The 23,688-nt window shown below is 41.2% G+C and overlaps 1 protein-coding gene across 1 annotated transcript in view; it reads left to right on the plus strand.

Annotated features, from left to right (window-relative positions):
- MCF2L2 (MCF.2 cell line derived transforming sequence-like 2) overlaps nucleotides 1-23,688 on the plus strand; it is a 216,995-nt gene that overhangs the window by 115,430 nt on the left and 77,877 nt on the right. The window lies entirely within an intron of this gene.

A 23,688-nucleotide genomic window follows, 5' to 3' on the forward strand; every position in this document is an offset into this window, starting at 1 on the left:
CGCACTGTCTAGAGTAGTATTTCTCAACCTCAGCCACTTTAAGATGCATGGACTTGAACTCCCAGAATTCCCCAGCCAGCCATGCTGGCTGGGGAATTCTGGGAGTTGAAGTCCACGCATCTTAAAGTGGCTGAAGTTGAAAAACACTAATCTAGAGAAAGGGAACGAGTATCTGACAATTAAGAATCATGATGAGATTCTTGGCTGATGTTTAATGCAGTATTCTTAGCCATGCTGAGCTTGACTAAACCATGAACCCTGACTTACTTAATGTGACTCCTATTTTCTGAGTTTCCCCAGGACATTGACTGTTAAATCAACTGTATAGGCTTGGGGCCGGTTGTTCAACCTAGGTTGAACTAAAATGAGGTTGGCTAATCTGTGTTTTAGTCTGTTATGTGGTTTAACAGGCTAACTTCTGCTTCTCAGGCTGTCTGGGCGAGAAGTTTGAGGAGGAGCACAATTTTCCCAGAGTTTTCATCCCGGAAGATGGTTTATTTTTTCACTTTTTAAAAACAGTCCTTTCCACATGTTTAAAGCAGTGAATTTGCTGTGAGAGGCCTTTGCTGAGAAAGTGGTGAAGTTTGGATCCCCAATACTTACAGTTGCCTTTGACTTGCTTCTCTACATCCTTGGAACCATGGCTCTGAGTCTTGACATTGTGCTAAATTGGTTTTTTGGCTGTGCATGTTCTCTGCACTCCAGACCTTTGTGGTTTTTTTCTAAACATGGTTTACAGTGTAGAGTACACAACCCAGTTAATTGTGGCTTAAAGTGTGGCATAATTTCAGCTTGAACGAATACCGGTGGGAATATATATAAGAATGGGAAACTTCCATAGCATGAAAAGGAATAAAAGTCCCCTGCTGCCGAGTCTCCTCTCCATTGCTAAGAAAACACTCCCATTAGGCCCTACTGAAGTGAGTTTCTGGATTTATGGCATTGTGTGAGCCCAGTCATTGAGGTTTATTTGATAAGCCATAATTAAAAGAAATCATGGCTTAACACTGTGTGATTCACCAGTGTGATGGAATGGAATTATGAAAGCCAGACTCAGGGAGAGAAGCGTCCTCTTTCGTCTCCGGAAGGGAGGGGAAGAGATAAGAGGATGAGGCTGCACCTCCCTGAGGAATTCACTCTGTTTTCACTTGCTACTGTGGGAACAGAGTTTAAGTTTGGGAAGATTCTTGATAGAAGTTGTAGCTAATAAACATTGCTGAACTGAATCTGCATGGTCTCCTGGAGTTCCTTGGGCTAGGCCTGACAACCAGACCACAGCCGGTGTGAATGTTCCAAGAGAGGTTAGGAATGCTCTGTTTGTTCTCAAGATCTTTGTTGCGCAGTAAAGGGTGTTGTTAATCATAGTCTACAACTATTCATGAAATATTTGCATTTCAGGCAGGAAGAAAGAACAAAAAATACTGTCGTAGTACAAGGTATGAAAAATGTTGCAAGCAAGTATTTGTAGGGTTGGGTTTTATTGATTTATTGGCATGATCACAATGACTTGGCATTATTGCAGTGACTGATAGTATTAAAAACAAAATCCTAATAGTGTTAGAATCATAATAATAGTTTTTGCTCTTATTGAAGCAAAATGCTTTTTTAAAAAAAACCACAACTAGGTAGCATTGCTTCTAAAGGAAACTTAAAAGTTCATTAAGCAAATATTCCCACTGCTTTCCATTTCATACATTTGTATCACATTCCCTGGTTTGTCCACCTCACTCATATGGATTTGATGAATTAGCCTTGTTTAAAAAACTTCCTCTCTACCTTCCCCCCCCCCCCCGCCCAAAAAAGGTCTGACATCATTTAAGGCTGCCATCTCTGTGCTCCAAAACTCCAGACAACTGCAAAACATTAAAAGTTTTCTCTATATCTTTGTGGCCTTCTGGTGGTTATTCAAATTATGGCAACCACCAGAGTTATTGCAGATTAAACTTTACTGAACTAACTTGAGCATTATTTTAAATTGGCAGATGTGCACAATCTGGGTTGGAACAACTCGCTTAGACCAAACATCCAGTTAAGAACTATGTGTATGCTGCCATGTGACCACCTCAATGCACATGCCTGTTTTATCAAAACCTTAACGTTGTTTTATGTATTTGTTTATAAAATTTGCATACCAGTTCAATCTAACCAGACTCTAAACTGGATGTAGACTAAGCCCACGTTGAGTTTTCAGAAATCCCTAATTTTATCATGGATCATAAATCTCGGCTTGACACAGTGAGAAGCCTTTGGTTAAAGACCTACATGTGTAGAAGCTAAGAAACCTGGGTTTTTTGGAGGGAGAATCACCCAAGCAATCAACTGCTAAAGGCATAGGAGCAGGGGCAGTTTAAAAAGTGGGACATTTTGACCCTTCTTTCTGCTTTCCCCCCGCTGTTTGGAAAAGCTCTGAAGAGATGCCCTGCCTGCTCCAGGAAATGTCATGCAGCCTTAAACAAAGCCAGATTTCAGGGGATTCTCACTGTTTCTCTGTAAAGTTGTTTAGGTTTATATTATACCTAGGAGAAACCTGGAGATTCAATTTTCACCGGAGAGAGAGGAGGTCGGAAATACATCTCTTCTTGTGGATTTCTATCGACTCCATTGTTCCCTAATGTAATCAAATATGTCTGCCCACAAAGCCAATTCAGATCCTTGAAAAGCAATATATTTGGATTGGGGCATTACTCCTTTGAAACCTATTCCTGCTCAGCTGTCCCAAGGATTAATATGTTTTACCCTTTTCTCTTTTGATGTCCAGCATGTTCTCATATTCTAAAATATTAATGAGAAAAGAGGAAAAAAACCCAGTGCTGTGTTTTTGCCTTTTGGAGAAAGAAATATACAATATAAAACCAAGGGCCTTATGGGAATATAATGTTCATTCAAGTATTTCCCCTCTAATTCTCTCCTTGAATCTTACTGTTTCCTGTCCGCTGAAATCAGTTGCCCAGTAATCAGGAGTTTGGGTGGAAACCTGAAACACTGAAGTAACTCTTGGCATTATGTTTTAACAGATTAGTTTTGCTGCCTCAAAGGAGAAATACAAATCCACCTGATCATTTAAAATATTAAACCAGTGTTTCCCAACTTACGCAACTTTAAGACGTGTGGACTTCAACTCCCAGAATTCCCCAGCCAGCCAGGCTGGCTAGGGAATTCTGGGAGTTGAAGTCCACACGTCTTAAAGTTGCCCAGGTTGAGAAACACTCTACTAAACTGTGTCGCAGGTGGAGCTTTAGGGCCTCTCCCCATATGTGGCAGCCCACAGCAATCTTCCCTCCCCACTATAAAAAAGGACCAGCTCAAAACTGAGAGGGAATTACAAGAGTATGTAAATTTATATTTATTTATTTATTTATTTATATTTCAAATTTAGATACTGCCCATCTCACAGAAAAGTGACTCTGGGCGGTTCACAATTAAACAGCAATAAATATTAATTAAAATACAATAAAAACAATATAAAATACAGTAAAACAGAATAAAAACCAAACACATATGCAAATAATATCTTCCAAGATGTGGATGATCAGTAAGATGTTAACATATGGGAGCATCTTCAAGGTGCTAGCCACCCCCACGGTTGGTTGCCCCTTTTTTCACCCCATGCTGGTTGGCAGAGCCAGGTCTTGACTGCTTTCTGGAAGAATAAGAGAGTTGGGGCCTGCCTCACCTGTGGGGGGAGAGTATTCCTTAGGGTGGGGGTCACGGCAGAGAAGGCTCTCTTTCTGGACCCCGCCAGTCAACATTCTTTCATTGACGGGGTCCACAGCATACCCTCCCTGCCTGACCGGGTGGGACAGGTAGATATAATGGGGGTGAGACGGTCCCTCATGTAACCTGTCCCATGCCATGTAGGACTTTAAAGGTGATAACCAGCACCTTGAATTGGACCCAGAAACAAACTAGGACCCAATGCAGCTCACGCAGGAAAGTTGTAACATATGCCATCTTTGGGGCACCTAACATTGCCATCACAGCTGTGTTTTGAACCAACTGCAGCTTCCGGATACTTTTCAAGGGTAGCCCCATGTAGAGCGCATTGCAATAGTCTATACGGGAGATGACTAGGGCCTGAGTGACTGACTGGAGGGACTCCCGATCCAAAACACGGCGTAACTGGTGCACAACACATAGTTGAGCAAAGACCCTCCTGGCCATGACTGCCACCTGCTCTTCAAACAGGAGTCGTGAGTCCAGAAGGACCCCCAGGTTACGCACCGGGTCTGTCTGGGGTAGTGTGACCCCATCCAGAACCAAAGATGGTAAACTTCCAGATACAGAGGAGCCCCCAACCCACAGCTACTCCATCTTACCAGGGTTCAGCTGAAGCCTGTTGTTCCCCATCCAGAGCCCCACAGCCTCTAGGCACCACGAAAGGGTAGCCACAGCATCATTCAAATCACCTGGAATGGAGATGTATAACTGGGTATCATCTGCATATTGATGATACCTCATCCCATCGTGGCAGACGATCTCACCCAGTGATTTCATGTAGATGTTAAAAAGGAGCGGGGAAAGTACCGAACCCTGCGGCACCCCACAAAGGAGGGGCCACAGGATGGACCTCTCGCTCCCTATCAACACCGATTGGGACCGGGCTTGGAGGAAGGAAGAGAACCAGCACAAAACTGTGCCACCACCCCCAACTCCTCAAGCCAACCCAAAAGGATACCAAGGTCGATGGTATTGAAAGCCGCTGAGAGGTCAAAAAGAGCAAGGATAGATGCACTACCCCCATCCCACTCCCACCAGAGATCATCCAAGAGTGCGACCAATGCTTTTCAGTCCCAAATCTGAAGGTTCCAGAAAAGGGTCCAGATTATCCGTTTCATCCAGGATCCTCTAAAGCTGCAACGCCACCACCTTGCAATTGTATTAAAAGCCACTATTTTGTTTGGATGGACTGGTAAACTAAATTTGAAAAATACAATATGGCAGATGCTTCTTTTAGTAGCAAAAGCGGCCAATGGCCTTCCCTCCCCTATACATGTGGTTACCCAGAGCAAGTGTGAAAATGTTTATAAAAATAGAATATAGCTGGCAGGTGTGCAGAATCCAATTTCTAAGAATCAGGCATGACACCTTGCTTTTTTATCCTTTTTATATCCGTGGAGAAGCCCTATAGTAATACAATGATCCAAAAAGCTGCTCTTCAGGAAAAAAAACTGAATAAAACAGTTAAGAATAATATATAGAGTCTTATATATCAAGTCTTCAGAGACTTGAGATACTGTTCAATTGAAGAAGGGCATGCAAGCTGGAAATGTAAAGGCCAAGTTAGAGTTTTCACAGAAACAATTTTCATGCATGATGTTGATTGTCCCAATTGGCATCCATGGTGGGAATGGCAAGGACATCTCATGCATCATGATGATGTTGCAAGTGATGCAAATAACACTGTTCACTTTATTTGCAGAACAACATGATGCTTGTGACATCATCATGGCTCCGTGGGAGGGCTATGGCTTATTCCCAAGGAATTTAGTTGTAACTTCTTAGCTGTTAGACTGGTTAGGATTCAAGTTCCTTCATTTAATTATCTGGTTGTTTTAAATTAAATTCCAATCCTTACACTATTTTTTTTAGTCAAGTCAGACTCAGACTTTTAGTCAATCAAATGGTTAGCTTAGTTTTAAAAACTTTGGCTCCAGTAAAGAGGTGGTGGGCTCAATTAAATGGGACAAAATTTAAAATTCAGAACTGAAGCATTACAAAAACCAATGATGGAATCTATAACATGGAATTTGGCTTCATGCCTTGCTATGGACACAACAGCCTCCATAGCTGCATCCTTACAGTAACTCTTAGTTGTTTGTTCAGTGCTTTTGAATGCTCCATTCTCATAAAAATCCCATATTACAGATAAGACAGTAAAGGTATAATGACTATTCATAATTTCCTGGTGGAAGACGTAACTCTCAGATACGTCATCTGGTTGCTTAATCATTACAAGATACTTCCTGAGATGTCATAATTTGCAGAACCTTGTTGGGTTACATCAACCCTGTTGATGGTACAGAAAACAACATTCATGCTGCTTAATTTAGAGAAGTCCCAGCAGTCTTAATGACTGTGCTCTTCATTGTTCATTTGAGGAACAATCTATTTTTTGCACTTTCCATTAAACAAAGCATGATAAAAGGGAAAATATTTTCTTGAAGATGAGGCAATCACATTTTCCTTTCTTGACTCACTAATTATGTTACTATATGATCATATGACAAGATGATGAATCGTAAACTTTAGTGCTGCTGGATCACTGCCTCCAATCAGAAGATAAAATTAGAGTATTTCACTCTAAGCAGATTCACAAAGCATGCTTAACTGGGACTTGTAACTAGCAGATGCATTTACACAACAAAGTAAACTTGGTTAGTGCAAATCTTGACTAGGTTTTTCTGGCTCAGTAAGTTGTGTGAAATCAGTCCATGTGATTGATACTAGTTTAATTCAGAAGCTATGTTAAGCATATGGTGGGAATGCAACCAACTATAGAGCTTTCATCAGTACAGAAGTTTTAAGGCACTGGAATTTCATTTGACTTTCTGGGATTCATTTCAAGAATGATTCTTAATTTTGAAGATTAGACATCAAGTTTTCATATGATGAGGCTGAATCCCATAAAACTATAAGGGAAAGAACTGCATGGGAATCTGGAGGTACGGATAGAGATAGCACTAACAAAAAACTATTTCTATCTTATTTTTCAATCATTAGTGGCACTCAGGTGGTTAACAACTAAACTGATAAATATACACACATTATTCTTGGGACAAACTATATTTTTAAATATTTCAGAACTTAGAACTTATATGCCTAGATACTTCTGAACTGGCTTTCAACCGTGTGTGTGCAATCGTCGCACACCTTGGTGAACTTTTTTATTATATATATTTTTTAATGTACTGTATAGCCTTAAGGCCTTAAGGGGCTTTAAGAAAAAAGCCTGTAGGTTTTAGAAAAGGCTGAGAAACACGAGACAGTATTGCTTATGCACGCTGGATAATTGAGGAAACCAAAGAATATTAAAAAGAATTCAATATGTGCTTCATTGATGATAGAAAGCCCTTCAGTTGTGTTGATCATGTCAAGCTGTGAAATGTGCTCAGAAAAATAGGAATTTCAGAACATCTCATTGTCATCATGAGACATTTATATACAGGTCTGGATATATCTTCCAAGCTGGATTGGAAGAAGAGGAGTATGGTTTTAAATTTGGAGGAAGAAACATCAATAACCTATGCTACGGTGATTACACTATTCTGATAGCTGAAATTGCAAAGGATCTGGAAGCTGTAGTAATAAAAGTCAGGGAGCACAGTGAAAAAAATGGATTAAAATTAAATATAAAGAACAAACTAATGACAACAGGTAGAACAACCAGCCTTAGAATGACAATGAAGATATTGAAATGTTGGATAGTTTCTGCCTTTTAGGATCAACCATCAATAGTAAATTGGTGATAAATAAATTTATCAGTTTAGTCATCAGTAGTAAAGGAACAAGCAATCAAGAAATATACTGCAGACCAGCACTTGGTAGAGAGCCATGAAGGCCTTGGAAAAGATATTTAAATGCCATGATGTATTTAAACCTACAAAGATCAGAATTGTGCAAGCCATGATATTCCCTGTGATGTTCTATGGAAGCGAAAGTTGGACTTTGAAGAAGCAGGATAGGAAAAGTATTGACACCTTTGAACTTTGGTGTTTGAGAAGACTCCTGAGAATATGGTGGGCAGCCAAGAAAACAAACCAATGGATCATCAAACAAATGAACCCAGAGTTCTCACTCAAGGCACAAATGACCAGGCTTAAATTATTCAGCTTTGGACATATTATGCAAACACCTGGCTCTCTAGAGAAAGCTCTAATGCTGGAAAAGGTGGAAGGAAAGAGAAGAGGACGACCAGTAGCAAGGTGGATGGATTCAGTTACAGTGGTGATGGGTGGACAGTTAGAAGACCTGAAAGACTCAGTTAGGGACAGACCATCATGGAGAAAATCCATAAGAGGTGGGGCTTCAATCATGTGGTGGCCATCATCTTGACATTTTTGACCTGTTTACAGTAGGTAACCCTAAGCAAAAAGCAGCATACATTGCAATTCCTCCTGAAGGTGGCTTGGGCTGAGATGGAGGGCAGGGTCCAGCTGACTATTTTCCTAACTATTCAAGTGACACAGCCCTTAATTACATAAGGCTGTTTCAGAAATGTTGGGCCAGCAAGCTCATGTTTCGAGTGGCCACACACTTAATCTTTGGTGCAATTATCTACAAATCTTGCATGAAGTGAGTATTTGCAAACACATGCTCGTTGCTTTTGTAGGTATTCTCCTAAAAAACATTTGCAGTTGCGTACACTTAAAGCATTATGTGAGAAATGTTCCATATGGGCTAAGATTAAAAGCTGAGTGATAGGGTGGGGAGGGAAAAGAGAGATTGCTCAAAACCAGGCTGAAGATTCAACAGGTCTTGATAGATTTAAACCTTGGTCCCTATCCAATGGCACTGATGAGAGATGTAAGATTCCGTACTTAAGTAGGTACATAGGTACAAAATAATTGGTAACTGGCTTGGCAGAAGTACTTGAAAAAATTCTGGGCAACTTGGTAGACCACAGTTTAAGCATGAGCCAGCACTGTGCTGTAGCTACCAAAGGAACCAATGCAATCAATCAATAGTATCATCAATCAATAGTATCAAGATCATCGGAACTGACATTTCTGCTCTACCATGCATTACTAATCAGACTGCACTGAGAATACTGTGTCCAGTTTTGGTTGCCACAATACAAGAAGAATGCTGAGAAACTGGAAAGAGGATAGAGAAGAGTGTCATGGATGGTGAGGGGCCTTGGAAGCTAAATCTATGAAAAATAGTTAAAAGAATTTACATACATATATACATACATACATATAAATAAAATTTATATGGCCACCCATCTCACAAAAAAGTGACTCTGTGTGGCATACAACAACTATAAAACAAACGTATAAAACTATTATTACAGATTTTAAAAATCAGAAAGGTTAAAAGAACAGCAGATGTTAGCAATAATGGAGCCACCTCAGCAGCTCACCGGTCCCCTGGGGCCCCTAGGCCTGAAGACATAACCAGGTCTTGAGGGACTTCTGGAAAATCAACAGGGTTGGAGCCAGCCTTACTTCAGGGGGGAGGATGTTTCATAAGGCGGGTGCCACAATTGGATATATTTAGCTTAAAGAAGAGAAGGCTGAGGGGAGACACGATAGCAGTCTTCAAATACTTGAAGGGCTGCCACAGGGAAGAGGGTATGGATATATTCTCAATAGGACAAGAACCGATGGGTGGAAGCTTTACAGAGAGAGGTCCAAGCATGAAATAAGGAGTAATTTCCTGAACATGAGAGCTATTAAGCAGTGGAACAGCCTCCCTCCTGGAATCATGGATGCTCCATCATTGGAGGCTTTCAAACAAATGTTGGGCAGCCATTTGTCTGGGATGGTCTTAAGATTTCTGCCCTGGTAAGGGCAAGTCCCCTTTATGATTTTATGAATTCTTTATTCAGAGAGATGTGGGGAAACAATGGAAAAAAGATCTATACTCAGGAGAACGTCTAAAGTTCTCTAGCCTCTGCTAAGCATTTTCCTGAGCTCATCTTCCAAACCAGCCTACAATGCAGGAGGCCAGATCCTTACCGTCTCTGTGGAATGTGGTTGAGTTTACAAAGATAGCTGTTTGTGAGGCATTCAAACATTTGTTTCTTGTGGGAACCACCCAGAAAGAACATGACTCTTGAACTTTGCCAGATAGCACTGGAATGTTTGTTTGGACAAAAACAGGAGAATCAGGAGTCATAGATACCAATTAAGCAAGCATAGCAATCATTCACTGCCTATGAGTGGAAATGTGTGCATATAGGTGCATGGAAAAGTGCAAAATATCTGCAGACCTATTGAGATAGTAAGCTGCATTTGATACAGTGGCATTTACTTATGGCTAACCTTGCATAAGATTGGGCTGAAAAACTAGCTGTTTTAGATAATCAAGGATCCAGACAGATGATGATCTGACTTGGAGGAATGCAATTTCTGTTTATGGTGTATAGTTGTATAGATACCCGGACACCAGGGATCTATCAATCAGTGGGTGGTATCAGCTACAGGAATTAAACCTGTCCTTTGTGTGCTTCTCTGCCTTAGCTCTTCCTAGTACAGTGGTACCTCGGTTCACAAACTTAATTTGTTCCGCGACTCTGGTCGCAACCCGAATTGGTCGCGACCCGAATCAAATTTTCCCATAAAGTTCAATGTAAATACGGTTAATCCATTCTGACCCCTCCGAATTTGGTCGCCAACCGATTTTTAGTCACGTCCCGAAATTATAGCCCAGTTAACTTAATATTAGCTCCAAGTAGAACAATAGAAATAATTATCAAAAAGAAAGCTTATAAAATAACAAGTTTGCTGAAAAGGAACTACAGTGGTACCTCGGTTCACGAACTTAATTCGTTCCACGACTCTGGTCGCGAACCGAATTGGTCGTGAACTGAATCAAATTTTCCCATAAGGTTCAATGTAATTACGGTTAATCCGTTCTGAACCATGTTTTTTTTTTAAAAAAAACGCAAAAATATGACACAAAATACAGCACGAAGAGAGAGAATGCTAACCTTGCTCGATGCAACTTCTGGCGTGGAGGACAGGAAGGCGGGTGGGGAGCCGATTATTGCTTGGAGGGAGAGTCCCCCTCCCTACAGGAAGCCACGACCACGTGTCACGGCAGGGAAAATGGCCACGGATCCTGTTCGTCACCCGATCCGGCGTTCGCAAACGGAGGCAAAATTTTGCGAACGGAGCTGTTTGTGAACCGAATTGTTCGTGAACAGAAGCGTTCGTGAACCGAGGTACCACTGTAGTTTAGACTGAAGAAGAGAAGTTTTGAAAAGAATTACAATTTGATTCCTCAAAATTAAGGGTCTGTTTAGCCAAAGGAAGAGCAACATTTCTTGTAGTCATAACAGCCTTAGGAATAGTGGTAATATTACAGAATCAAATGTATATTAAGCAACAATTAATGTGCAATGTATTGCATTGTTTGTGAGTAATGAAATAATAAAGGAAACATCCTGGTAAGTGATATTTGCCACACATAATGCCACAGTTCACAAGACATCCTGAGTCAAAAATCAACAAACTATACTATGGCTTAGCATGATGTTAGGACATGGCCAAAGATTCCTTTTGGAAAGAAAAGTTCTGTAACAACTTACATATAGTTTCACTTATTTTAATTTGTTCCATGACGGATCCCTTGCAACTTTTCATCCAGCCCAATGGATCACCTTTTCCTGGCTCTCATTTAGCATTCCATCACTTCCTTCCAGTTTTTCCCAAACTCTCACCAGGCTGAAACTAGAACACATATTTTATGCAAAGTAAGGTTGTGAGATACAGTAGCATTGCTTAATAAAATACAGAAATGCAAAATGCTAGGGGTAATAGGAAGATATATGTATTGTTTGGTTCTTAATGTCAGTGCTGCCATTTAAACTTGATAGCTAGCCAGCTAACTAGAGATGAGAGAGAGCCTCTGGACCCTGAAAATTGTGCTTTCCCTAACCTCTTATGTATAAATAGTGGCACATGTGTAAGTCCTTATTTAGGAGCATTCGTATCCACTGATTTTTTCATAGGGCAATTGTAAATTCCAACCCAGCAGGCTTTTAAAAAGCAGTGGGTGGATTTTAATTGGTCTGGCAGAGTCCCAGGGAATCCCTGTCTGCAGTAGGGCAGTGACAGGCTCTAAGTCCCAATTAGACCACAATTCATGAAAATGAGGAGTATGGTTTGAGGCAGGAAACAGGAGTACTAGGATAAGGCCTAACATATGTTTAATATAAGTTTTAAAAGGAAAGATAAACATAGATACCCCCACAACACACAAAGATAGATCTATCACACACAGAATATTTAGGAGGAACCAGAATCCTGGCCCCACACCAAATATGTGACAGTTCTTCCTACTTTGTTAGCATCATAGCTCTGCCCTTAACATCTTCAATCACCCCAAAAGTACATTTATTTATTTAATAGTCTGCCTTTCCTTCAGGAGCTCAAGGCAGCATACATAGTGCTCCCTCTGCCTGTTTTCCCCCACAACAACCACCTTGCGTGGTAGGTTGGGTTGAGAGGGAGCAACTGGCTCAAAGACCCCCAGGGAGCTTCTCTGGCTGAAAGGGGTCTAGAACTTGGGACTCCCCATTCCTGGCCCAGCACTTTCACCACTAGTCCACCAAGGCTTTTGGGCTAAGAGAGAGGGACTAGTCACACAGGGAGCTTCTGGGCTGAGGGGGGAACTATAACCCAGGTCTCCCCAGTGCCAGACCCATATCTTCACTGCTATGCTGCACTGGCTTTTAGTCCACCAAAGAGCCTGAATCAACATGTCTACTGTCCTTAAATTGATATGAAGCCAGGCAAGAGAATCCAACATTCTTGGAAGGTAGTTCTAAATAGCAGTTTCTAATACAATTTTGAGAGCTAGTTTTGCCTCATGGTTAAAGTCACCAGGCTAGAAACAGCAGGGCCCTGAGTTCCAGCCCTGCCTTAGGCACAAAGCCAGCTGGGTGTCTTTGGGCCAGTTGCTGTCTCTCAGCCCTAGGAAGAAGGCAATGGCAAACCACTTCCAAAAATCTTGCCAAGAAAAATGCACAGATTTCTCAATATAGGCTACGGCTTTAATCACATGGTCATGGCCATCATCTTGACTTTTTCAGTTGCCCCTTCCCCCTCCCCAGTGGATGCCCCTGAAATGGAATAATATTTACTATACACTGGATTTGGGATAGACTATATTGGGACCTGGGCCTTGTATATCATGGAAGGGCTGAAAATGTCTGAATGAGTTGACCCCTAGCTTCTTGCCTCTGGGGGGTACAAGCTGTGAGTTCTCTGGTTTGATCAGACAAGATACAGCATACAAAGGCCTTCTGAACCATATCAACTTCTTTATTCTTAGCCTAACAAGCATAGAAAGATACCTGCTTTGTTGAAAGCCTGACTTTTCCAATCTGATAACTAAGCAAGCAGAATTCAGCTAATGCCTACAAACAGAGCAGCCTAATTCCATCTTGCTAGTCATGTTCCTTCCTTGCTCTCCGTCTCCAACTTCCCTGCAATAAGCCTCCTGCAGCTTCTTAGTACATTCCAACCTCTCCCAGAACCGTACAGGACCTCTGTGCATGTGTCAATCCCAGTGGGGCTGGCAAGCTCAGGAAACAAGAACCACTTGGATTTCTAGAATGAACTTTATTGCTAGTAGGGTAAGGCAACAGAATCATAGAAGCCTACCAAAGCAGTTCTCCAGCTCAACTTATACCTAGCATAATTAAGTCAGAGTTTTCCCATTCTTCCCTGCCCGTTTCCAAAGGTCTCTTAAGCATCTTATCACATAAGTAGAGCATCAGGCTCATAGGTGAATGATCTGAGGACAAGAAAATGAAGAAGCTCCAGCTACTCTGCCTTCATCATTCTGCCCCTGAAAGAGAGCACCTCATGTTAGCCTCAGAATGAGGGGTTAGAGTAGGCTAGTTTACCCACAACTCTATGTTAGCCAATATATAGATAAATTTGATGGGATTATTCTCCTTAAGCAGAATTTTATTGACAGTGGAATGGTGCTGTTCTGTTCCCAGGTCATCTTGTCCATGCAAAAGGCAATTTTACAATTTCCTCTAAAGTGCATTCTTTTTTCTTCCTCCTCCATCTCATTTTGCAGGAATCTACCTCCAGTCTTAATCTAGTCCTGTGCGTCAGAGGCCTCCAAAACTGGTGTAGCATTGGCACCTCAAATTCCTTAGGCCAGCCCTGGGACAGATCTAATTGGGTTATGTAACAGAGGGTAAATATTGAATGCAAGGAGAAATCAATTAACAGTAAGATTAGTTTGATAATGGAGACATTAACTGAGCAGCCTTCTGCTTTAACCTGCAATTTCCTACACTTAGGTAGAAACATGGTTACACCAGTGCCTGTATCTGTTGCCAAGAGCTTCCTCCTCTTTTCAGTTGGAGTATTGAAACTATGCAGGTGAATATTTTATCACATAGTAGAATGACTCCTGCATGGGCTATAGTGGAATTTCAGAAACACAGTACAGAAGATGCAATTTCAAATTTTGGACTGAAAAAAAAAAGGTTCTTTTCATGTAATGAGAGTGTATACATAGAATGGAGTGGACTATGAACACAGGCAGAGGTACAGGTAGTCCTCACTTACTGACTGCCTTGTTTAGTGACTGTTCAAAGCTACAGTGGTGTAAAAAAATAGCTTTGTGATCAATTCTCACATTTACAATTGTCACAGCATCCTGTGGTCACGTGATCGCCATTTGTGTGGTTTGCAACTGGCTTCGACAAGCAGAGTTAAATAGAGAAACCGGAAGTAAAATCGTATGTCGCAGTTAAGTGATTTTTCACTTAACCACCAAATGGGAAGTGAGGTCCTGAGCTTGTTGAGATCATGTGATTTTGTGGTCCCAGTTGTGATCACTAAGCAAGGACTACCTGCACTGGTTGCAGTTTTGGGTTGGACTTCATGACCTAACTATAACTGGGTGAAGCCAATAGTTTTCTGTTGCTATTTTTTTTATTGGAGTGAAACAATATATTCTAATTATGCTGCATGATCAATACATTCGTTAAGTTTTCCATGGTGACCTCTGATTATAACCACTATAAAACCACTGAATAGGTTAGCCTTCTCCAAACTAGCACTCTCCAGTTGTGTTGGGACTGCTGGCTGGGAAAAGTAGCAGTTGAAGTCCCAACACATCTGGAGGTCACCAGCTTAGGGAATGTTGCTCTATGAAAAGCTGTGAAATTATTCAAGCTTTTTGGGATTTCTATTTTGCTCAAGGTCAGAAGGATGGTTGGGACCCATTATCCTGAACAGTAGAGTTATGTTTAATTAATATGGCTGACACACATACGTTTATAGTATTTGCTTACAACATTTATTGGTGGTCAAAATATTGATATAAAAATTCTGGAGAACCAGCATCTCCCAAGGTAGGACTAGAACTTCTGATAAGTAGTTTGTGCAGAACAGCTAAGAAGCCATTACAAAAGAATGCCAACGACTGCTGGTTATCTAATGTGGTCCTATTTATTATAAAATCAGTGTGCAAATTCTTGTACCTTTCTCCCTCACAAGCTGTGCAATGGGCTGGATGGCCTCTCTTTTGGGAGGAGGCCCAGTTTCCATTGTCTCTTGTTTTGGTGGCAGACAGATCTGGTATCAGGAAGTTTGCCTCTGAATGTTGGAGAACTCGCACTTATTTTGGAGGTGCAAAATCATACTGTAGCAGAATGGAGAAAGTGAACTCTATCTGCCACCAGTCATATGATCTCAAACATACAGTCTGTGCTGTGGATGATAGCCTGAGCTCTGGAGAAAGCAATGAAGCCATAAGCACAGATATACATATTGCAGTATATTGAAATTAAAGCCTGTACCTAAAGGTAGCTGCTCCTGGATTTAAATCCTAGATTTCTCTGAGTCAGCTTAGCCATTCTGTCTTGGAAAGCATCTGATGTGTGTTGACGCAACCTGGGAACTGTTACTTCCTGCCTTCCCAGTTTCATTCTGTACAGTATGTGTTGTATGAAGGCACTACTAGTTTTTTTTAACTAGTCTGGTTAAATGTATTGTTGAATACAGCCTATGTGTTACAGGGAGATGTGTGTCATGTTTCAAGAGTCATGTTTCTGTCCCCTGCCTGTGAGCACCCAGGAGCATCTGGTTGGCCACTGTGAGAAACTAAGGTTAGCCTATGGTCTGATCCACCAGGGATCAGACCATATTATGTCTGCATCTCACTGGTCATGTCTGTTTCTAATTTTTTAAAGGACAACATGGAAGTAATCACATTAGAATTTCCCTAACCCACTTCACTTAAATGGCTGCTACTTATGGGGAAATTTGGTACACTTCTTTAACTACTTGTTATAAAGAGAGCAGGAGGTAGAGATGGAGGTCAATAGCAACTCCTGTTTTGATCTCAGTCATTTGGGGCATTAACAGACACTGCTGCAAGGGATAATTGGCAAAGTAATGGGAAATGATGTAATTGCTGCTATTATGAATGTTCACGAGTCTGTTTTTATTGTTTTTACTTTAGCTTCCATGTTGAGCTGTTAAGTAACTTGTAGCTTTTAGAAAGATGGGGACAAGAAGAAAAAAACAGTCTTATAAATAAGTAATAAACAGTATTTTGCAGTCAACCTTTTCCCTACAAATTGGGATGGCAATAGTTATCAACAACTGATATTGCCCTCAGCTAAGGTTGAATTCCACTCACCTGCTCATCTCATTCTAGACAGGAAGTGAAATCCACCCCCAAGAGCAAACAGAATGAGTTGATGGCAGATTTTTTGCTTAGCTGGAACATCCCCATGGCCGTTACTTCTCTATTAACACTTCTACATTTCGGTCAGTGTACCCTATCTCATTATTGCCCACCAATGAAAGTTCACTTAGCTCCTTTCCTGCTGTTGGCAAGTTTTCAAAAGTGACTCTGTTTCACCAGCTGTCTAATGTTCTTAACAGTAATAGCACCCTTCTGCATACAGCTAGGTCATCTGCCCAGGCAGAAGTGGAGCATGGAAGGGAAGCAGTTTATAGGACGCTATGCAAAAAAGAAAAAGAAAGAAAGAAAGGATTTTGGAAATAACAAGTCTTGCTGATTGATTGTGCTTTTCTATCTTGATGTGTTCAACTTGCAGTCCAAGAGCCTCTGTGACAATTCCCAACCCTGAAGTGAAAGGTCAGCATTAGCAGTTATGTTAGAATTGCTATGCATAGGCATCCCCATGGTTTGATCTACAGTTCACAGCACACAATCTATATTAGCAATCAGAGTCCAGGGGTAGAGCATGGCCAGATCTGCAGAATCTGCAAAAGTTCCTCAGGACTTCTAGGAAGGCAAGGTACCAAAGATACGGGAACAGGCTGCTACACAGTTGTTCTAGGATATAAGTGCTCTCAGCTGGAGATTTAAATACTGGAAGCTTCTGGCATCTACTCAAGTATATCTAGAGATGATCAAGGTTAGCTGCAACAATTGGGTTACCTGGGAGCAACAACCTGAGTAAAGTATTATTTCCAAGTAGGCCACTATTCTCAATATGCTCTTCTAAGCAACCTAGTACTTTTCCCTTTCTCTGTCCTTTTGGCCTCTGGGTCAGTGGCCACACTCTTGTAGGCTGGGTGGCCAAATCTCAGTATCCACATTAGAATCCATGAATGTAGAGTTAGGTGCCATGGGGGGCTTAGTTCTGCCATGATTCTGGTCCTAGGGTCTGACCCCCCATAAAGGAGTTTGCCTGTTCCCTGCCCTCCTTTTTCAGATGTAGATTCAGATGGTGGCTTACATGGCCATCAAAGACAACTTTAACCGAACAGCCTATCTTTGTAATCCTGTTTGTAAGAACACAAAGGCAGAATTCAGGATGCTGGGCAAGAGGATGGACTTTTAACAAAGCAGCTCATATTATAAAGTCAAGGATTTTTTTAAACTCTTTTGGCAAGACTTGCTGTTCATGAACCTCAAGAAAGTTCTATCTGAGTTTGCCACTTTTTTGATTCTCCTTTGATTCTCTTTCCTACCCAACACAAAGAAATTAATTCCACCAGGATAATTTTCTATGCAAACAGAAGCAATCTTTCAGGAAAAAGAGAATTTCAAATAGTGTGTAAGGTCCTGATATGAACATTGCTGCTTCTAACAAACGTAACAAAGACCCTCTTTTATCCTTCTAACACTGATGTCTCTTACCCACCAACATGGTCTCTAGCCTTCCTCAAGTTCCATAAAAGCGTCTCTGCCTTCTTCTGTCAGATGTTAGAGTCTCATGCTCTTTCAAAACAGAACCAGTAATACTCGCCTTGGCAAGGCTGTTGCAAGGCTTAATTAGATGCTTGTGTGATAATTCTGAAGTTGAACCTCTTTTTCTTTATTACCGTATTTTTCCGACAATAAGACGCCCCCATGTACAAGCTGACCCCCACTTTTCCAGCCCAAAATTAAAAAATCAATATTTAAAGATAGTGCAAAACACATTTTTATTTAGTAATTAGTTAACATTGACCTGATACACTCGGTGGGAGGAGGTCCAAACCGTCTCTCTGTAGCTCTATTTCCAGGCTCTTTTGCTTAACTGATTACATTCAAGCATGAGTGAAACTGCAGATAGCTTGTCTCTGCAATCAGCCTTCCTCTAATTGGTTTGTTCAGCATCAGCTGACGTCAGTTACATCAGGCTCGTGACTGGAGGAAGTCTGTTTGGGAGACAAGCTATTTCACTAGTGATTAGAGGTTAGCAATAGGAAGAAGCCTCTCTGCAGAAACAAAGTTTGGCAGTTTTGCAACCGCGATTCTCGGCTGACATCCTTGAATAAGACGCCCTTCAGTTTTTAGGGTAAGGATTTTAGAAAAAAATATTATCTTATAGTCAGAAAAATACGGTATTTGCAGTACACCTGGCTCACCAAAGCAGAACGTGTCCAAACACTCAGATCCAATCTCATCAAGAAATGCTGAAGTTATTTTGTGCTTTTCAGAACTAGGGAAAGGTAGAAGTGAAAGATTGATACCCAGGATTAGTGCCCTGGGTAGGAGATATGGTGGGCTCAAGTAATGAGCAGACTTTACAGTGAGGACAGAGAGAAAGAAAGTGGTGTTTGCAAGACTTTTGGGAATTGGTGGGTATCAGTTTAGTTAAAATTTGTTATAGGCAGCCACATTTCTCCCTAGCAATGAGGAAGCTATGGGATTTAGATTGTGAGATAAAACTTGGAGAAGAGGGGAAGCCGCAGAGGTTATAAAGACCAGTCCTCCCCCAGGCAGTCTCAGTTGATATAGAAAACCTGTATAATTTTTGTTCCCAGTGAGTGGAACTGATGGCTAGCCTAGGAGAATGATGTCACTCTAGGGTCAGAGGACACTGCAAAGGATGCTTGGGGGGCCACCAGATGAGAAAGCATTTTCTATATGGTGTCCAGAATCTAGACTCAATGAAGTCCAGATAGCTAAGTTGCCCTAATTAACCTTTCCCCTATTGTGTTCTTGTTGGCCCTTCAAAGTAGGCCAGATCAGGAAAGCAACTCCACAAGAAATGCTGGCATCCTACTACATTGAAAGGCTGCCAGCATTTTCTCTTGCTTCTCTCTTACATCAGAGAGTCAAGGTGGAGTCACTTTAAGCTGCTAATGCTTTTTTCTTTTCCCTTAATTCATGTTTTGCTAACTGTCACATTCCTTCTCCAAAATAATCTCTGTGGTTCTCTGTAGTTCTCCGGATGTGTCACGTACAAGTTCCCAGAATTCCTAAACTTTATGGCCAATTTCTGGACAAGAATTCTGGAAGTTACAATCTGCTATTCTGGAAGGCACCAGGTTGGATACATGAGTTAGAAGGTAAATCAAAATTAGAGGGACTGTTATTTTGTAGTGGTTTAGGGAGATTGCACATTCCATTAATGCTATGAGTTATTCCTTTGGAAGAGTACATTCCCAGAATGATTGCCCACCGGACATGTCATACAATCTGCTGGAGAAGGAAATGCCTACCCACTCTAATATTCTGCCAAGAAATCCTAATGGACATTTACAACCTGGATGATGTCAACTTGATAACAGAAGTTGAAGTCTCCAAGTCAGAAGCTACCCAATAATCTGTTGGGGAGGAGCACAGGTTGAGTACAAGTAGTAATGGAGCCTCTAATATATCCAAAGGCAAAAGGAAAGTTCAGTGCTGCAAAAAAATACGTATATCTTTGGCATGTGGAATGTCAAAACCATGAACCAGGGCAAACTTGATCATGTCAAAGTAGAAATATGATTGAGCATGGGTATTCTAGGAATCAGTGGGCTGAAATGGGCTAGAACTGGTCACTTCAAATCAGGGGACCATCAGGTGTTCTATTGCAGACAAGAACATCTTAGAAGAAATGGAGTAGCCACAATTTTTAACAAGTCAGTGCTTGGATACAATCCCAAAAATGACAGAATGATTTTCGTTTGAATTCAAAGCAAGCTCAGTGAAAGGTGAACAGTTCTATAGCAGCTTGTTGACACAACACCAAAAAAAAGAGAAAAAAAGTTGTCATACTAATGAGATGAGGCTGAAATGCTAAAGTTGAAAGTAAAAGAATCTGGAATAATAGGAAAATTTGGCCTCTGCATATGAAATGAAGCAGGACACAGACTAATATTATTCTCCCAATAAATTTTAATGTCTGTAGGAAGTACTTTCTTCCAATTACATAAAAGATGACTCTATGCATGGACAGCAGTAGATAGACCACACCGACGTCAAATTGACAATATAGTCTCCAAGCAAAAATGGAGAAGCTCTATTCAGTCAGCAAGAACAAGACCTGGAGCTGACTGTAGCTGTTCAGATCACAAACTCTTTCTCGCCAATGTACAACTTGAACTAAAGAAAACAAATAAAATAATCAGTCCAACAAGTTTCAACTTCAGGGAACAGAGACTGAGGAAAATTTGCCAAAGCAAATACTGAATTCCAGAAAGGAGCAGGAGGCAATATGTTGTAGCTAAATAGGCAGTGCAAAGAAATTTAATATAAATTTAAATATTTGCCTGTTACACCTTACTTTTTAGTGAGTGGGTTCCTGAATATATTGTGTCTCTCCAAATATTTCTGTCATTTTATGTCTCAATGTAGTCTTTAAATCTTCATTTAACCTCATTTGCCTATTAGATCTCTTCTGTGGTTCCTCTTGGGTATTCCTTCCTAAGCTTTGAATTCTCACGTGATTTCTCTGACCGTCTTTAAAAAAAAAAAAACTCTCATTTTCCTTTTCTTCTTATATTCCTCCATTTGTTCATATTGTTGATTCAGATACTTGTCCTTTCTTGCTTAGACATTCCTTCGCGGTATGTAGTTCTTTCTTCTCAAGGCTTCCATCCTTGACCAATATATAAAAAAAGGTGGGATAAAAATATCATTATCATCATCCACTGACTATTCTAGAAACCATTTGGAACATTCCTTACTGGCATTTTTTTCTTTTTCAGACATCAGTGTGGCTCTTGTCTTTTCCTGTAGCTCCTCAAGATCCTTTTAGCATAAATTAAGCGTGCTGTCCCTTGCATGTGTATCCTGACTGTATGGAGGTACTCTGTATTTTCCTACTTTCTCCTCCTTTGGAGAAAGTTTAAAAGCCAGGGCGACAAATAATTGCTTTGGTCTATTCTTGATGTCTTCTGAAGGATTGATTGCAGAGTCAACCTGGGGAGCAAGGCTCAAGTACACACAATGTTAATCATGTATAGTTTCTTCTCAAGCGTATTAACAAAAAACAAAATGAACACAGCCACCCTCCAGATTATTCCAGGACAATGGCAGGGGAAAGTGTTACAGAAGTGTCCCTGGGAGAAAAGAAAACCAAGTAACCCAGTGGAAGGAAATTAAAGGTTAAGATCCCAATCCTGTGATGGATGGATGGATGGATGGATGGATGGATGGATGGATGGATGGATGGGAGGGAGGGAGGGAGGGAGATTTGGGTAGGAATTAGCTCTTTTGGTCCTCATGTGTGGTTTGATCTTAAGGAAATATGGATAAGGTATACTCAGCCCCCAGATTCCCTTCCCAATATATACACACACAGACACACACACACACACACACACACACATACATACAGTGGTACCTCTAGTTACGAACGCCCCTACTTACGAATTTTTCGAGATACGACCAGCTCCGGCCCCAAAAATTTACCTCGACTTGCAAACTTGCCTCGACTTACGAACCAGATCCGCGGCCATTTTCCGCCTGTTCCACGTGGTCTGCGGCCGTTTTTCTGCCCTGCCACATGGTCCGCGGCCATTTTCCGCCCCTGACACGTGGTCCGTGGGCATTTTTCTGCCCCTGATGCGTGGTCCGCAGACACCGGAACGGATTAACAGTAATTACATTGAACCTTATGGGAAAATTTGCCTCGTGTTGCGACCAATTCGAGTTGCAACCAGAGTCACGGAATAGATTAAATTCGTAACTCGAGGTTCCACTGTATGGACATTGTGGGTATGGACATTGAACAAGACTGTCCTTTTAGTACAAAATAAGAAACAAAACAGGAATATTAACTTTCCACTATGCCAGTGTACCTATTTTATTTTAACAGAAAAACCAAACCTTGAAAAAGCAGTAAAAGAAAAGGAAGCAAGCTTATACAGGGACACTGTCACACCCTCATGACCTTTGGAAATTGTTTTGTTTTTAAATGTAGCTCACTAACAATTTTATTTTTAAATTTTTTTTAGTGTCTTCGAGTCAGTTTTGACTCCTGGCAACTGCCTAGACAAGTCCCTGCAGTTTTCTTGGCAAGATTTCAGAAGTGGTTTGCAATTACCTCCTTCCTAGGGCTGAGAAACAGTGACTGGGCTAAAGTCACCCAACTGGCTTTGTGCCTAAGGCAGGACTAGAACTCACAGTCTCCTGGTTTCTAGCCTGGTGTCTTAACCACTACACCACACTGGCTGTCCCTGCCATTGCCAGCCTTATATAGAAAATTGCCCAGTCCCTGGTAAACCAGCTTCATTGTATACTCAGAGCATGGAAAATGGGACACCTTGATGTGGTAGAGTGTTTAAGCAATATCAGGTGAAGATCAAGGAGGCTCTGTTTGAAGTCCACCCTCAACCGTGTAAGAGTGACTTCAGGCCAGGCACAATTTCTCAACCCAACTTATTCACAGGTTTGTTTTTAGTGGACAACAAATTGCAAAAGCATGTTCCTGGAGGGAAGGCAGGATATAAATCTACTGAATGGACATGTAAATACCTAAATAACTCAAGGACATACCAGCATTGTCTCACTGCTGCACCCATGGTACTTATGTTTCTTTGTTTTTTTTCTGTAATTTAATGTTTCTAATGGCTTTTTAAAAAAGAGGTTATAAAGCCAGCAGCATTACTAAGACAACCTGTCCTGTCTTTGCCCATGGTGGAAGTTTTCTGATCCAGCCAGTTTCTGAAATACCAAGGCCCTCCTTCCTTCTTAAATTAGCCATGTCTCCCCTGCTGCCTTAGAGTGTTGGATGTTCTAATGCTTCTAGAAAGGGAACCTTTCCTGACACTAACAATATTCTACCATGTGGCCCTCAGTACAGCACTGCCTTTGAAGTCCCCCCCCCACCCCTTTCTTTTGCACACACAGGGATTTTGCATGTACAAAAAGGCGGGGGGGGGAGCAGTTTCACAACTGAAGCCTTGCTAAGCATCTTGCAGATTTTGATTGCTCCCTACGGACATCCATGTCTTCAGCCATAAATCTTGTGGTCCCCAGGAGCTGTAACTTCTGCAGGAAGGCCTTCCAGGCGCTGAACAATGTCCCCTTGGCACTCAGACTACATTCATTTCTGCATCAGCTTCAGACCTCAATATGTTTGCACATAGGCCATCTTAATTAGAGTGCTGTTTTATTTCACCTGTAGGAGTGATTTTTTTTTCGTATACTGCTACTTAGGCTGAGTCTTTTGTTGCTATAGTGTTTGTAGAGGCCGGTGTTATAACTCATATAGTTTTTCTGCCTCTGCCCAAAGTAATTCCGCTGGAGGCCCTGTTTTTTCAAATAACACATTCTGCAAGATCTCGTGCCTCTCTTTGTTTACTT

This window comes from Python bivittatus, unplaced genomic scaffold, assembly GCF_059951505.1.
Source record: "Python bivittatus isolate LINGU-HERP-01145 unplaced genomic scaffold, Pbiv_v1 ctg000980_np1212, whole genome shotgun sequence".
Lineage (NCBI taxonomy): Eukaryota > Metazoa > Chordata > Lepidosauria > Squamata > Pythonidae > Python > Python bivittatus.